Here is an 18144-nt window from a genome sequence, read left to right as displayed (position 1 = left end):
GGGTCAAGGCAGAGGGCTGGAGGATGTGGGGGTGCAGGGCAAAATGCTGAGTGTGTGGGGGGAGTCAGGGCAGAGGGCTGGGAGGTGTGGGGGGTGCAGGGCAGAAGGCTGGGTGTGTATGTGGGTTCAAGGGTCAGGGCAGAGGGCTGGGGGTGTGTGGGGTGGTTCAGGAGTCAGGGCAGAAGGCTGGGGGTGTGTATGGGGGTTCAAGGGTCAGGGCAGAGGGCTGGGGTGCTCGGCTCATGGGGGTGCTCCCAGCCCCTGCCCTGAGCGGCTCATGGCAGGGGGCTGGAAGGGATATGCCCTGTTCCACCCCCCTCCCCAAGGCTCCATCCCTACCTCTCTGTCTCCTCTCGGGAGCTGTGTGCACACTGCCGCTCTTCCCCATCCCCCTGGCAAGGCCGTCAGCTGATCGGTGCAGGGAAGGAGATGGGGAGGGGTAGGAGAGCACCTTGCTGGGGGAAGAAGCAGGGGATGGGGAAGCTTGGCTGCTGCAGGACCAAGCTTCTGCCTCCTGCCCCCGCAGGGGAGAGCCGTGGGCTGGGGGGAGGAGTGGGGCTGGGGGCCGGGACTGCGGGAGGCAGCAGCGTGCCACTTAAAATCAGCTTGTGTGCTCCGTGTTTGGCACGCGTGCCGTAGGTTGCCGACCCCTGTTCTATCACATCCTCCACACTTACATCGGTACGATTCCGCTAATTTCATTGTCGTTACTCCTGATTTACATTGGGGTAGGTGAGTGGAGAATCAGGCCCTGTGGCTTGCCCGGAAGCCTTGTTTTCAGGATCTGTAACACATATTTGTTCTGAAATAAAGTAGAAGGAATATTTTCCATTTTGCCATCAATACTAGAGTGATGAGAAACTCAACATACCTGTTATGTCCGGATTTCTGGTGATTGCAATTTTCAGATCCCCAGCCAGGCTCCAGGAGAGCACAGTGCCATTATCTTGGGATCCAGCTCCCATGGCCAAGCGAGAGAACTGGACAATAATATTCCATCAAAACTATTTTTTCATGGAAAATTGATGTTTGACAAAATGCATGTTTTCATGAAAAGTCTCTGCTTTTCATTGGAAATTTCATTTTTTCTTTGAAAAATTGAATGCATGAAAATGAAAATATTTCAGTTTGGGAAAGTTGCTGCAATGCCTCGTGGGATTTGTAGTTTGATTCCCTCATCTGCCCATTCTCCTCTTTGGGGCATGGCTCTCTTGGTGGACTATATCTCAAATGTTTCACCCTCACCAGAAACTCCCACAGTACACTCCCTCCAATGCCAAGATTATTTTGGTTTTCAGACATTTTTAGGTGTAGGATGAACTTTTTTTGTATTTGAATTTCTGCCAAAAAATAAATAAAAATCAAAATTTTCTGTGGAGGAAAGAAGTTTGTTTTTTACCTACTCTATTGAAGGCATCCACAGAACCTGGAGGCTTTAGCTTGGGCCTGGGTAGAACTCCTCACCCCTTAGAAACAACTAGCACATTCTCCGGGGCAAGCACCAACTGAAGAGTCAATGTGCCAAGGCAAACAGCCTGAGGAAGAGCGATGCGGCCTGGTGGAGAGCACCGAGACGCATTGTCCCTCACTCCCAGCCTTGCCTGCTCCTGCTTGTGACCTCAGTCAGATGTCTCACTCACATGAGAGGCAGACCGAGAGAAGTTGTGCACAGACCTACATGGCTTGAAACAACATTTTATTTTATTTTTTTAAATCGCCCCTTGTCTAGACGCTAGACCTGCTTTCTGAGTCATGTATTTATTCAGTAAAATGTCCACTCCTTGAAAGGCTACCACACCCCTTTTACTTGCATCTGAGAGAATCACTGTTCACTAGAACCTAAACTGGCTAGACGTCTGGGTCAGGCCAGATTGTAAAGCAGTTCTGAGTCTGTTTCAAAAGAGCCATTTGCCACTTTGCAGCAATCTGCCAGTGCTGGGTAGCCTGGAATCCATATTTTGCTTGGCAGCAGGACTAGCAGGCCACAGCTACCCAGGGATTTAATTTCAACAGAACGATTAAAAGTTTGTGCCTTTAATATAGGTCTTGGCTGCTCATATTCCTTCCATGGCTGGAGACTGGGGACTCCAATACGTGGGAATGTCATCCTTGCTCCAGCAGAGCTCCAAGTTGAGATAACTTTAATAAACCACTGGAAGAGGTGAGGTGGAAAGTTTCTCAGCTTTCAACTCTGCTTGGCTTGTGACAAATATGGCCAGAACTGCAGGTTGCAAGATACTCCAGACCAGGCAGCTTGCTAAAAGTTTGCTTTCAAGGTGATCTGTGAGCTAGCCATTGTATAAAATACAAGCCACGTAAACCTTCAGGGCAAAGCCCTGGCCTTGGAGGGAGAGAGTGGAGTGGAGTCAGCAGTAGGGCAGCTTCCTAGCCCTCCTGGCTGCTAATGGGCAGGATGGCACAAAGCAGCAGGCAAGACCATGCTCTGCAATGCAGCTACTGCAGCTCCGAAAAGGGAGCAGTGTATACACCCTCCAGGGTGTCCTGTCTGACACAGCAAGGGCCCTGGCTGCTTCCTCATTCAGGTACATGTACATCACTCAGGGGATGGACAGGAAGGGATCCTGGCCTGGTGCTGTGTGGGTGTGTCTGGGGATGGAGATGCTCCCTGGATCTTCTCTCTGCTGCTTTGCACAGCTGCACGAGGCACAGCAGAACGGGGCCCCCGGCCTCTATGCATCGTGTGTCTGTAAATAGAGTGATATGTATATGCATATTTGTAAAAATCACATGAATGTCAGGTAAGATTGCTATTTAGGGCCAAAAGTCTGCACATGTGCCAGTATCTGTGCACACAACTACCAGACTGGCATGAATTTTACATGCACAATTGTGTGAACATGCCTGTAACTTTGGGGCCAAGCTTTGAAATGCATGCCTAGGAAACAGTTTCTTCAGGGATGTATGACAGGGCCTTGAACCTGTCAGGTCATTTGACTCTCTCTCTGCTGCTGATTCTCACTAGCCATTCTTTGGAGTGGTAGATTGCAATGGCTTCCTTTGTGTCCGAGTCCTTGTACCAGAGAGCTGTTGGGCCTTACTTTCCATAGGCTAGAGCTGAGGTTTTCTCTCCAAGGGATACACTCGTAGCCGCTGCATCTAGCCATTCTGTGATTCAAATCAAGGCATCCGAAACCTAGAAAAAACCCATATATTTTCTTGGCACTGTTATAGCAGTAGAGAGAAAACTAGAAAATTAAAGACAAAGTATGACTTGTTGCAATACAACCAAAAGAGTTGGTTTAAATGTTTAAAGATGACCCACAAAAAGGCGAAACAATGGTATTCGGGCTTTTCTGATGTGTGAAGATGGCCTGTCAGGATGAAAAGGTAAATACCCCATATCAGGGTTAACTACACCAACTGCAGAAAGTGACCCTCTGGGCCAAGTTCACCTCTAGGGACTGACATCAGTGGAGTTACAGCAGCCTGGAATCTGGCCAGTTGTCTCCTATAGGGAGCTTGAGTTTAACCCCCTGCCCCAAGAGGTTTCCTCATATCCACTTCTGGTGGGGGCAGGGGTGAAAGTCAGTTAAAGGACTTACCGGTATGACAGAGTCCTGAGCAGGAGGCGGGGCCTCAACCAGAAGAGGTGGGGCTTTTAGAGCCTGGGGCACTTTAAATCGAGATTTAAAGGGCCCTGGGCTCCGGCTGCGGTAGTGGCAGCTGGGAGCCCGGGGCCCTTTAAATCACTGCCAGAGCTACCAGCTGCACTGGCAGAGGGGGCTCCAGTGGCAATTTAAAGGGCCCGGGGCAGTAGTGGCAGCCAGAGCCCCAGGCCCTTTAAATTGCCACCAGAGCCTTGCTGCTGGAGCCCTGGAGTAGCAGCAGTGGGGCTCGGGCAGCAATTTAAAGGGGCCATGGCTCTGGAGGCTGCTGCTACCACCCCAGGCCCCTTAAATCTCTGTCAGCTCCACCAGCGGGGCTCGGGCAACAATTTAAAGGGCCTGAGGTTCCAGCTGCCGCTACCATCCCGGGCCCTTTAAATTTCTGCCAGAGCCCCACTGCTGGAGCCGCTGGAGATTTAAAGGGCCCAAGGTTGTAACGGTGGCTGGAGCCCCAGTCCCTTTGAATCACCACCTGAGCCCTGCTGCTGGAGTCCTGGGGTAGTGGCAGCAGCCGGGACCCCCGGGGCTTCGTTGTCAATTTTAGAGAGTCTGGGTCTCCACTGTGGGAGGAGCAGCTGGGAGCCCCTGGCCCTTTAAATCACTGCTGGAGCCCCTGGCCGCCACTGCAACCTCTAGGCTCTGGCAGCACGGCTCAGGTGGCGATTTGAAGGGCCCGGGGCTCCAGCCGCTGCTGGGCCCCCAAGGCCCTTTAAAGTGCCGCCTGGGGAAGCTGGTCCGGTCTGGTGTACTGGGTCGTGCCGGCTTACTTTCACCTCTGGGTGGGGGTGAGCTGCAGCAACACCGAAGGTTTCTCTACTAGTTAGTCCCTCTTTCAGGAGTGAGAGCTGTCTGGGCTTCCTTGTCCATGCCTGAGGCCAACCTGTTGCTCAGTTCATTTATATGCTGCTTATTGTTTTAGGACTAGAATTGTAATTTCCCATCCTCTTGTCTTCCTTGTAATCAGCTAGTCCAGGAACAGGGACTCATGCCTCTCACTTTGTTCTGATTTCTGTGTCTCTCGGAGGAGGACAGCCACAGCTGGATCTGTCTCAGCGCACAGATCTCTGTCTTTAAGAGTCCCAGGGCTGACAGGCAGGCTAGCCATAGGGTCCTGAGACCATGAGTCCGTCTCCACGGCTGGCTAGAATAACTATTCTGCTATAGCTCTTCTGCAATGAGCATTCACACAGAGAGCTATTCTGGAAGAGTTGTAGTGCTCCAAATTCACGTCCTGCCTTACTCTGGAGTGACTTTCCCATGGAGACAAGCCCTAAGAGGTTGTTCGGAAGCTGCAGGAGTGTATTTATTAGCCAGCACAATCTGAGGGCCAAGTTCTGGCCTTACTGTCATGAGGTGCTGTAGGGTAGGGTGCAGGGTGGGACATCTCAGTTCTGAGTGACTATGCCCACGTGGGGCAGGATGGCTGAGGAACTGGGATGCTCCCCAATACATCCCCCAGCAAACACCTATTGCTGGCAGGACAGCAGGGATTTAGCCTGTTACCATGTGGCCTCTCACACCTCTGGAGTGTTGCTGGACTCCTTGCCTTGTGCTCATTCTTACCTGTGTGATTGTGCTTTTGCGGGGGGGAGGGAGGGTCACACTGAATTGTTTGTGATTTATATGTGGTGAATGGGATCTACATCAGGCCTTAGAAATGTGCAGTTTGTTTTTTAAAAGGCTCACAAAGTACAGTTTATAGAAGCACATCGAGCCCTGGTGTACAATACCACCCATCCCCCACTGCCCTTCTCCAACATTCCCAGCACCCCTAAGGCAGGTCGAAGGAGCGTGAGGGTTGCAAGCAAAGTGAAATCCTGGCGTCTCTGCACTCTCTGAGAGCCTCGGACAGATTATGGAGTCACGGGTCAGCAGAGCAGGTCCCAACGGGGTTCCAGTCACTGCTGAGCCATTTCAGCACTTCCCTTCCCAGCGTGAAACAGCTTCTTCTGAGAAGTGGGGATTTCTGAGACACTCACCCAGTGCACAACGTTAGGGGCTGCGGGTGGTTTCCACTGAGCAAGAATAATCAGGTAGCTGGATTCAGGGGCCACAGTGATGCAGGGGAGAGGGAAAGGGAGGAGGCACGCTGCCAGCCCTGCAGGGGCAGAGGCATAGGCATCTGAATGGCCTAATGCCTCCGGGGCGTGGGGAAGAACCTTCTGTGCTGGGGAGTGGCTCCTGCTACACCTTTGAAAAGATGCTCATCCAGCAGCCAGAAGGTAAAATGTCTCACAGTTCAGGGACTGAGCCTACTGCAGCGCAGCATCTAGATTAGGACCCTGGGTTTCAGTGGGGTCACTGCTTGGTAAAGTGTAGTTAATTTTCCTGGGATGGGGGTGTGCTGAATCCCCCCAGGTCTGGTTCTCCTGCTTTTCGGGTCAAAGTCACTGCACTGATCTCAGAGCAGCTCTGCTGCCTCTGCAAAGGGGCTTTGGGCACTGAAGAAGTGGCATTCTTGTTTCAGTGAGAATGGCCCAGCTGAGTGCGTCCCAGAGGTCAACACCTCTCTGCTCAGGCCGTCATCCTCTAAGAACGTGATCCTGAAGCTGCACAGGACCCACTGTGCTTCTGGAGTGGGACTTGAAGCCACAGTGGGGTCCCAGAAAGCCAGATGTGTAGGGAGTCTCTGCATCCTTTCTTCAGCTGCTTCAGAGTGCCCGTGGGGAATATCAGAAAAGAATTTTCATTTGAAATCCGTTTCCTGCCTCTCTGTGCTGCCCCATCTGCCTCTCTGGACTGCCCCATCTTCCTCTCTGGACTCCCCATCTTTTCCACCCTGCAAAGATGTTACTCTTTGGACCATTTTCAGAGCATGAGAAGAGTCACTGGCAGCAGAGTTCCAATCATCAGCTACAAGCACTGGGCCTGATTTGGCACTGCCTTGCACAGGTGTCAGTGGCTGCAGGGCAGCAGAGTGCTTCTACAGTGCTGCCATCTGGATGGAGGGGGAGGGGACCATTTTACACCCCTTGGCTCTGGTGCAAGGCAGTCAGGGAGCAGGCTTAGGCTATGTGCACACTACAGGTGCTACAGTGGCACAGCTATGGCATTGCAGTTGTGCTACTGTGATGCCATAGTGTAGATGCTTCCTACATCAACAGAAGCACTTTTTCCATAATGATAATTAATCCACCGCTTTGAGAGGTGATAGCTACGTCCATCGATCTAGCTATGTCTAGCCCGGGACTTAGGTCTGCCTGACTCACATCTCTCTGAAGTGAGAATTTGTCATGCCCCTGAATGACATAGCTGGGGCAACCTAAGTATTAGGTGTAGACCAGGCCTCAGACTTGGGAAGATGTGCGGGCAACAGGCCAAACTCTTTCCTCAGGCACACCAGTGTCACTCGCAGTATCATCCCATCTATTCATATAAAATGATGGGGTCTAAATTAGCAGTTACCACTCAAGAAAGAGATCTTGGAGTCCTGGTGGAGAGTTCTCTGAAAAGATCCAGTCAATGTGCAGCGGCTATCAAAAAAGAGAATAGAATGTTGGGAATTATTAAGACAGATAATAAGACAGAAAATATCATATTGCCTCTATATAAATCCATGGTACACCCACATCTTGAATATTGTGTGCGGATGTGGTCGCCCCATCTCAAAAAAGATAAATTGGACTTGGAAAAGGTTCAGAGAAGGACAACAAAAATTATGAGGGGTCTGGAACGGCTGCCATATAAGGAGGATTAATAAGACTGGGACTTTTTATCTTAGAAAAGAGACGACTAAGGGGGGATATGATAGAGGTTTATAAAATCATGACTGGTGTGGAGAGAGTAAATAAGGCAGTGTTATTTACCCCTTCACATAACACAAGAACCAGGGGTCAGCCAATGAAATTAATAGGCAGCATATTTAAAACAAACAAAAGGAAATATTTCTTCACACAACACACAATCAACCTGTGGAACTGCTTGCCAGAGGATGTTGCGAAGGCCAAGACTGTAAAAGGGTTCAAAAAAGAACTAGATACATTCACAGAGGATAGGTCCATCAATGGCTATTAGCCAGATGAGCAGGGATGGTGTCCCTAGCCTCTGTTTGCCAGAAGCTGGGAATGGGCGATAGGAAATAGATCACTTGATGATTCCTTGTTCTGTTCATTCCCTCTGGGGCACCTGGCATTGGCCACTGTCAGAGGACAGGATACTGAGACCTTTGGTCTGACCCAGTATGGCCGTTCTTATGTTCTGGAGTGCCTCACTGACTTGAATGTGTCCCTCCAGCTAATGAAAGCCATGGCTATGAATCTGTGAATGGCTACTCTGGATTTACACTGCACTTCATGAGAGCAGAATCTGTCCATACAACACTATGGGGCCTTATGGTGCTTTAGGCCAGGTCTACACTAAAAAGTTAGGTCGATGCAGCTACGTTGCTCAGGGGAGTGAAGGATCCATACCCCTGAGCTACCCCCAGTATAGACAGGACTGGGTAGATGGAAGAATTCTTCAGTTGACCCAGCTGCTGCCTCTCGGGGAGGTGGACTCCCTACGGTGACAAGAGAACCCCTGTCAGGGGAGCCCCTCCCATCAGTGTAGGTAGCGAATACATTGGCACTACAGCAGCACAGCTGCAGAACTGCAGCATTTCTAGTGAAGACGCAGCCTTCAAATCTGATCCTGGCCCACTGAAGACAATGTTGTTGCCTGCACCTTGCGTCATCACTTACACCAGTGCAGAGTGGGTGTAAAATGTTTTTACTTAGATACTTCTAGCACCTTTGCACTCACTTTGCACTGGTGTAACTGCAATGGAGGTGTAGGGTATTGAAGAATCAGGCCCCAGGAGTTTTACCATTCCCTTCATTGGGAATAGGATCAGGCTAGAGAGAGAGCATGAGAGAATGATCAGTCGCTGGCCTGTTGGTAAGGGAGCGATCCCTGTGCTGTTGGGAGCATCCCTGCATCCTTTCCTGGTGGAGTGCACCAGCTCTAACCAGGCAGTTCTTTCCTAGTCACTTCTGTGGCCCTCTGATTTCAGAAATGAACATGATCATTCTTAAGGAAAAACGAAGATTTAGGGGGTACTCATTGTCCTTGTTAGTGGAGCAAAATTGCTGGAAAATTGTGCTTGTCCATGTAAACTGGATATTCCATGGAGCCATGACTGGAGGGCCACTTCTCCCTGGCTGCATTTAACGTAGTCCCGCCTTTCAAATGCTGCCTGTGGGAGCCCGGATGATGATTATTTCAGAGCATATTAGCATCTGTGCAGGGCTCCCCATAGAGAGGGCTGTGCTTTGGGAATCTTTCCTGCAGGCTGTAGGTCACAGAGGGATGCATGCAGTGTAATGTTCAGCAATGGACTCAGAAGTGGACGAGAGAGAATACAAGAGTGTCCGGCCCAGGCTGACTCTACTCAGCCTTCCCATAACATCTGGTTCACCTGAGCACTCAGATATGCAAACCTGCACTCCTGCACGAGGCACTTGGTAACTCCCCTGCTTCACTTCCTCCCGAGGGGCCGCTGTATTTCCACTCATGCCTCACTTCGGACTCGCTAGCACTAAACACACCGCTCTCCCAGAATTCCCCCAGTGGCTGGCCACCTCCTGGTTCACAGTTTAGCTCTCAGGGGTATGCAGCAGTTGTGAAGCAGGCAACACGCACAGACACGTGGTGCAGTCGAACATCTTTGGGCTCTTCACATTTAATCATGGAAACCGCAGGAGAGCGCAGATCATACCAAACAATAAAGTACCCAAAATGCAAAGTTCCTCACTTTCTAGCTTACCAGTCTTTTGTGAGTCCATGGGGAACTATGGGTCCTGCACTGTATGAGCAGACCAGGTGTCCTGTCCTCATGTAAACTGTTGCGTGGTGGCTTCTCTCTTTCCCACATGAACTGAAGAAAATGGTCCCCCGAGCAGACCAGTTTCTCTCCTTTTGAAACCATCAGCCCTGGTCAGATGCCCCACTTGTCAGTTTCCCCACATGAGAGCACAGACTTTTGCCAGGTGATTTCATTGCCAAGGTGACCTGCCCCTGCTAAACCAGTCTTTGGCTAGGGTGGATAGATGTCCAACAACAGGCTACTTAAGGGTCAACCCCCCTCTACTGTCACTCTTTTACCACCAGCTTTTGGAACTTTCAGCCCAACATGGAGACAAACAGACCACAGGGAAGGCAAAAGGCTGCACATTCAGGATGGAGTTTGCAGCCAGACATAGGCACAGGATCCATAATCTCCCACAGAATTACAGGCATGGTCCCAGCTCATCATACGGTAGCCTCAGCCAGATGCCACTGGGATTGGTGCCTGCGGAGATGCTGCTGCTTGTAGTGATCCTGCACTTGGGGGCCTGTGCAGTGTGGGTACCAGCAGGGGTCCTGCCGGTGCTGAGAGAGCCTCTCCTACCTGTGCCTCTGCCTGAAGGAGCTCAGGTTTCACCTTTGTCTCCCCTAGGGATCAGGGAGAGCTCAGGTGTTTCAAGTAAATGTAGTAACTCTGACTGTCCCTTTCCACAGTGCAGGGTCATGGGTCTGCTCTGGGGCAATGGCTCCTGTTGGTACCTGTTGAGTCTCCAGTAGAGCCCTGGCTGCCAGTCAGGGTTTGTTGGAAAAATGTGTTTCCTTTGTCTTTCCTCCAGTTTTACTCCTAAGTCTGGAATTTGCTTAGGGTTCAGAACAGAGATATAGTGGGAAACACACACTTTTCTGTCCACCATTCATGTCGTTCTTTCTTTTGCCATGCTGTAAGCTCTCGCAGGGCTACCAGAGACTCCCTGTGTTCACGTCAGCTTTTGCTGTCCACGTAGCTTCGGAGGAAACACTGTATCACGCTGGCAGCTCCTAGGCCTGCTCTACACACAGTTTTTATACCAATATAGTTAATTTAATACAACCACTAGAGTGGATGACATAAAGGGGCCTACAGAACTATCCTAGTGTAGCTTATTCCCGCCATTGACAGAAATAACTATATACCACATCTGTTACCAAGTTCACAGTAGCGATGTATTGCTTTAACTTTACCAACATCAAATGAATGGGGCATTTGTGAATTCTGTTCTGACATGCTGAGTACTGGAGTACGTTACCCGTGGTCAGTGCTGCGCTGGCGTACCGGGGATCAGTATTGGGTTCAGTGCCGGGCTGGGGTACCCATGCCCAGTACCGGAGTGTGTTATCTGTGGTCAGTACTGTGCTGGGTTAGAATCATAGAATCATAGAATATCAGGGATGGAAGGGACCTCAGGAGGTCATCTAGTCCAACCCCCTGCTCAAAGCAGGATCAATTCCCAACTAAATCATCCCAGCCAGGGCTTTGTCAAGCCTGAGCTTGTCAAGCCTGTGGTTCATACTGGCCTGGGTTACTCATGGTCAGTGCTGGGCTGGCTTGCCCGGGGTCAGTGCTGGGCTGGCTTACCAGAGATGAGAACTGTTGGGGTTCTCCACCTTGCAAAGTGTGATTTTGATGAGAGGTAATCATCATGCTGCTACTTGTGTTTTTGTTCCATGGATTGTGAGCATTAGTAAAAATCATTAGCCACAAACGGAGGCGTCCTGGGTACTCACCCAGTGCAGGTGGCACCTCCTTCCGGCTGCTTTGGGCAATAGCTCTCTTCCATGTCCAATGCCTCTCCTGGTGGTCTCTCCATCCCATTGTCCTCTCTCTCATGCTGTGGACCCGCTTTCGCTCCAGGACCTGCAGCTTCCTCTTCGTGACTCTCACCCCACCCCGGCCATGCCACTATGGTGTTTACACCCTTCCTTCAAGGCCAGGTTCCCAGAGTCTTGCTCTTTCCCAGGGTTCCCTCCTTCCCTCTTCAGTGCACCAAGGGTGTCTGCAGGCTTCCTCACTGCCACCTTTTCAGTGCCCAGCTTCCTACTAGCCCAACTCACACCTGCTCAGCTGAGCTTCACCCTCCTGTCAGGGGTCGCTCCTCCAGCCTAATCCCCTCCTGTGGGGCCAATCATACTGACTGATCCTTTCTGAGCTTCCTTAACCCTTTCAGGGCTGGTATGGGGTGAGCAGCCGGTCTTCTTAAATTCAGGTTGGCTCTCCCCTAGCCTTTGCTACGGTCTCTGAATTTTCCTGACCACAGAGCCTCACTGATGTTTACAGTTCCGTGTAGGATATACAATTACAGTGTTATCTGAACACTTGTCCCTGGCTACAATGAAGTATCTCTTGTCCTTTGCTTAAGTTGTTCCATATCTAGGTAATTGCTATACATGTACCAAGCATTTGGTTTCTCAGCCTTGCTGATGAAGTCCCCCTCCTCCTCCTTGCAGAATAGTGTCCTCCTTCCTGATTTACTCCCAAGAAGGCCAGTGGGGTCTCAGTTTGGAGTCTTAGTCCTGGTCTACACTGGGGGGTGGTGAGGGGAGAGGAGAGGATCGACCTAAGATACACAACGTCAGCTATGAGAATAGCATATCTGCTTCTGCTCCCCCGTCGACTCTGCTTGCACCTCTCATGGTGCTGGAGTACCAGAGTCAATGGCAGAGTGCTCGGGGATTGATTTCATCGCATCTACACTAGACACGATATATCGATCCCAGATAGATCGATCACTACCCGCCAATCCAGTGGGTAGTGTAGACGTACCCGAACTCTCCTCTCCCTTTAGGCCATTCTTGGGAAACCATTAATTTTATCCTGTACAAAATGGGGTCTCCTTGTGTTTCATGTTGAAATGCCTATAATTTTGTAGCACATAGTAATAGATATTCAAAGGACCACTCTGCTCACTTTGGCCTCCTGCATATTTCAGGCCAGAGAATGTCACACACAGCCAAGTGCTTCTGAGAATCCCACTAGGCATCTATCTGCATTTGTAGGTACCTAAATACTTTTAGAAATCAGGCCCTGGGATCCCCACTAATCTTTAACTTGACCTGTTTCAGAGTGGTAGCCATGTTAGTCTGTATCGGCAAAAACAACGAGGAGTTCTTGGGGCACCTTAGAGATTAACAAATTTATTTGGGCATAAACTTTCATGGGCTAGAACCCACTTCATCAGATGCATGGAGTGGAAAATACAGGAGCAGGTATAAATACACGAAAAGATGTGATTTGCCTTACCAAGTGTGAGGTCAGTCTAATGAGACAATTCAATTGCCCGCAGGATACCAAGAGAGGAAAGATAACTTTTGAAGTGGTAATGAGAGTGGCCCATTTCAGACAGTTGACAAGAAGGGGTGTGTAACAGTAGTGGGGAAAGTATTGGGGCAATTAGTTTTAGGTTTTCTAATGACCCATCTAACTTGTGTGAAAATTACAAGCTGTCTTATGTTCCCAAGGTTTGTACCACAAGTAAGTTAATGTCTGACAGGCTAAGGGAGCTCAATTTATTTAGCTTATCAGAGGGAAGGCTCAGGGATGGTTTGATTCCAGCATATAAGAGATTTCTGATGGCAGAGGGCTCTTCAATCTAGCAGATAAAGGCAGAAGTAATAGATCTAATAGCTGGAAGTTGAAGCATGAAAAATTAAATTGAAATAAGGTGCTGTGACGTTGCACCCCACATTCTTTTAAAAGTAATATTATGATATGACTATGGCATAACTAAGGTATATTTTATGCAAGATGATTCATGTAAGGTATCATTGGGAAGGTTATGATTTGCTGAATGTGATTATCCAATATGTGCACATATATCATTTCTGGATCTGAAGTTAGGAATATTGACTATGTAACAATTACAACTGTGTGTGTAACTGGGGCACGCCCACCAGACTGTAGGCCATCAGCCTGAATGAGCCATTTAAGAAGGACAATAGAACTTTGAAGATACATTCCTAAGGAGCTTCCTGGGCTGCTTCTTTGACACTACAGGGTCAGGTGATCAGGTCACCTGGTACTAGACCCCCATCAGTGTTTTTCCATTAAGAAGGTGTGAGGGGGTCAGACTGGGAAACAAAAGTTTCCTACCTTATGTAAATTCTATATAAGGTTGGGAAGTAAGGCAATCAGGTCTCTTCTCCATTGCCTTTCCATCAAGGGTGACCAGATAGCAAGTGTGAAAAATAGGGATGGGGGGGTAAATAGGAGCCTATATAAGAAAAAACCCCAAAATCGGGACTATCTCCTATAAAATCAGGACATCTGGTCACCCTATCTCCATCCAAGAAGTAAGATTGCTAAAAACACCTGAAGGGAAAGGCAGGAGCTGAGTCCAGGCTGAGACACAGTGGTGCAGCGAGCAGGGTAATGTGCACAGCTTGTTGCACTACAACACTGGCGGTGATTTCTAGTGAGTTTTAAGCGTGTTGGCTAGAGACCAGACAAAGTGTTACCAATTTATTATTATCTGTTTGCTTATTTTGGGCAAGGGAAATAAGGATAGAGAGGGGAGGGATAGCTCTGTGGTTTGAGCATTGGCCTGCTAAACCTAAGATTGTGAGCTCAATCCTTGAGGGGGCCATTTAGGGATCTGGGGCACAAATCTGTCTGGGGATTGGTCCTGCTTTGAGCAGGGGGTTGGGCTAGATGACCTCCTGAGGTCCCTTCTAGCCCTGATAGTCTATGATTTCATGACAGGGTGAGGAAGCCCAGGCTGGTGGAATGGGCAGATGCAGGGGACACCAGCACATTAGGTGGCACCCCAGATGGGAGGTTCAGCTCATCACAGGTGCCTGTTTGTAACAATGATGGTAATTAGTGATTGAAACAGCTTTCCCAGGGGTGTGGTGGATTGTCTGTCATCTCTAATTCAAGATTGGATTTTGTTCTAAAAAAAAATTTCTCAGTTGAGTACAATTTGCATTGGCCTTTCCTAATAGTTATAGTTCATAGCTCGGCAGCTCCAGCAATGTGTGCTGGATTTTTAGATGGTCAGAGTTAGTGACCAGCTCTACTGGATCTCCTCTCTTTCCTGTGTACATGTTGGAATTTAAAGTAGTCAAACAGCATTAGCCAAGATACCCTTTTCAGGCTAGGCGTAGCTTCAGTCTTCTGTGCATATGGATCTTGATACAAATGCAGCTGGCTGCCTTACCGACAAAATCAAGACTAAAAATGTTCATGCTTGGTGCCTAAAGTTAGGGACCTAGCTCTGTATTCAGATAGCTAAATCAAAGTGTTGGTTTCATTTTCATCACCAACCTTAATGGCAGCTAAATAGGCTGATCCCATAGGTATTTGGTGCCTAAAGAGAGGTTTACCATGAGTGCTTAGTCTAAGGTACCCAAGTGTGAAAATGTTGGCATTATAGACTAAAGACACCCCTGCTGGGTATTGCTGTGTTTGCAACCATGTGCCTGAATGACGGATAGATTGATGGAGCATGGAAATGCTGAATTAATTTAGTGCCCAAAATTACAACAATTTCTGCAGAGAAGATCAGTCTGCATGCTGAGCCTGCTGAAGAGGAGAACTAGAAAAGTGACCTTTACTACATCAAGGATTGAGCTGCATGGTCTAGGCTGAACTGAGATCTTCAAAGTCATGCTGAAGAGTCATTGGAAAGAATAGAAAGAGCAGAAATATTTTCACATGGAAACCTACTTGCTCAATGTTAGAAGTCTGGAGCTCCCAGAATACCACAAAACATGCGTACAAAGCCTTGACATGTCCCAACCAAGTCATTGCTACAGAGGGTTCAACTACATGAAATCTTGTTGCACATCAGCAAGAAGCTCTACAATGTATCTGAATTTGCCATTAGTTCATCAGAGGGCATCTACTGCTTCTGAGCTGATAGTGAACAAACCCACACCAGGGTCTTTTATGCTGTTGCTTCTTACAGGATCCAGGGCCCAGTAATGGATAACCAAACAACTGTTCTGCCTGGGAAGTTTTAGAGCCCTCTCCTGGAATGCACACTATGCAGCTGGGTCACTGCATGGACCTTTCATCTGAAAGAGTGAATTTCTCAAAATAACAGCTCTTGGGGGCCCATAGAATGAGGATTAGGGTATGTTTACTTTGTTTGTTCCTTTTCTCCAAGTGAGGCAGAGCCTGAAGTATCAGTGATGCCAACCGTGTGTGTGTGTGTGTATGTGAGAGAGAGAGAGAGAGGCGCTGTATGATGTGGTGGCACACTCAGCCCTGAAGCAGTAGCCTTTACCACTGCCAAACTCCCAGATCAGATGGGATACGTCCAGCTAAGTCCCTTCAGAGACATGGTAAGCTGTCACTGCCCACTGCCCCTCTCAAGCCCAGATCTTATCCACAGGCCAGCAGGAACATTTGTGGGTTATTTTGGAAAGCCTCAATGGTTGGGCTGCCCTAGGGTGCAGAATTGCTGGGCCCCAGTCCTTGGCTGCACTGACTGGCACGGTGCTTTTCAAGACTGGAGCGAAGCAGCTATCAAGCCAAAGGGACAGGGTTCATAGAGCTCAACAGCTCCAGTGGCTCTCAGAGGGTGGGGGAACACTCTCTGTTGATTTAGTGGGGAAATCTGGCCTGGCATAGACAGCCATGGGGTGATCATCCCAGTGAAGAGAGCAGAGCTGGCGCAGAAGCCAGCCTAGGGGGTGTTGCCATGAAAAGGGGCCTGGCTGAGGCTTCTCTGCACCGTCAGTTGCAGTAATGACTCTTGGGACCACTAATGAGTAGTGCAAGGATCCCGACTGCTCAGCATTGCTCAGGGAACGAAATGGAGCACACTTGGGCCAGCATTCCATGCAAAGATGGCTTTGCTCACAGATCACCCATTCCTGTGAGTGGGCTGCAGCCACACTAAGGCTTCCTTGTTTAGAACAGATACACCCCAGCATCATGCATTGTGGTAACAAAAAGGCTGCCAGCATGGGCTGAAGGGATGTCCAGCCAAGCTCAGTGTGTGTGAGGGGCAATGATAACGATAGCAAAGGAGAATGGCAGATTCTCTGAAACGCTCACACAGTTAGGAATGGGGATGTTGCTGGAAAGGGCTGAAGTGAAACAGACAGTGCTTGCTCTCTGCAAGGAATTGAGTGGGTGGTAGAAAGTGACAGGAAACTAGCGCAGCCTCTATGTTTGCATGGTGAGCGCTGTGTGATGGTTTTGTTGGAATTTGTGAATGGTCTGAAGAGTGTGGAGACTGTAGTTAAAGCCTGCACATTGTGTAAGAGATACACACTGTCCAATGCCTTCTCCCCTGGAAAGTGCTGTGGAGTCATCCAGCTGTGTATAATATATAACTAACAAACAAGGAAAGACAGATGCAGAAAAACTGATTGAAAAAAGGGTCACGCTTGATATCAAAGTCTTCAATGGGAGCCTACACCTCACTATCTGACAACCTTGCTCCTCAGAGATCTTATGTACAAGCCACAAAAGGTCACATGAGATACTGTGACATCACTGCCGGATATGCCAAACAGCCATACAATATATAACTAACAGGCACACTCAACTCCTGGGAAGACAGCACAGAGATCTGTGCAGGAACCAGAGCCTTCTGGGATACTTATCTGATTAAATAGCAGCTACAGATTACAAATCCCCCTCCCTTGTCCTCCAGACTCCTCCAGATTTTGTGTATTCTGTAGTTAGAACATTTTTTCAGGGCAATTGGTGATGTGATAATTAACCAAAAGAAGCTTATAAATATGTGATAACATTCCCTACCTTTCATGTTACATCTCCGATTGTCTAGCCTTCTTCTAGTGAATAGGCTTGACGCAGGAATCGTTGGGTGAGGTTCTCTGACCTGTGTTACCTAAGAGGTCAGGCTGAGTGATTAGACTAGTCTCTTCTGGCCTTAAAATCTATAAATCAATGATCTTTTTATAATGCATTTGAATTATATGTATCTATAACTAGATATACAAGTAATATAGAAAGTTTAACAGCTTTTTTGCTTTTGATGGGATGCGGGGCAGGAGTTGCATGAACAATAATGCAATGACACCATCATCTGCTCGCTATTGTGACTCTGGGCTGAGGTCCCAAGTGTTTGCCAGAGTAAAATGAATGGGTCTCTGCAAACTGAGCTTTCCTATCAGCTATTGCTCCATCACAGCTGTCCCACACACTATTGGCAATAGGGCCACAAGCCAGTGGGGAACTGTTTGTTCACTGGAATGTGAAAAGAACTTGCTAATGGAAATGGATCTCAGGGGAACATCAGCCGGTTTTCAGTGTCAAAAGGAGGCGTTTGCAGAGACGTGTGAGTTAGATGTTTCCTTTGTGGTATCCTGGAGCTGCCATTGCCCCCACACAACTGCTGTCATGAGGAGGCACATTTTAAAGAAAGAAAGTCCCTTCTGCAAGTTGCTGAGGTTTGCAAATCTCACTGGAGCATCACTCCCTGGGGAGTTCTCCTCCTCCCAGCAATGAGCTGAGTTTTGCTATGAAAGCAAATGAAGAGAACTTGCCAAGCTGGATGGTTAAAGAAATGCCAAAGTTAGGGTTACCTGTGCAACCTGACTTCAGTCCCCTTGTGTGTAGGCAGTCTGCTAGTCTAATTATAGCCTGGTATCGGTCCTGGGCAACCTAATGGAGCAGCTGATACAGAAAGAATTCAAGGAGGGCAATAGAATGAATGCCAATGAACAGGGATTTATGGGAAATAGAGCCAATCAAACTAACTCTGGATCTTCTTTTGGGGAGATTACACATTTGGTTGATAAC

This window comes from Gopherus evgoodei, chromosome 22 (assembly GCF_007399415.2).
Source record: "Gopherus evgoodei ecotype Sinaloan lineage chromosome 22, rGopEvg1_v1.p, whole genome shotgun sequence".
Taxonomy (NCBI): Eukaryota; Metazoa; Chordata; order Testudines; family Testudinidae; genus Gopherus; species Gopherus evgoodei.
The sequence above is the reverse complement of the archived record's forward strand: the minus strand, read 5'-3'. Positions refer to the sequence as shown.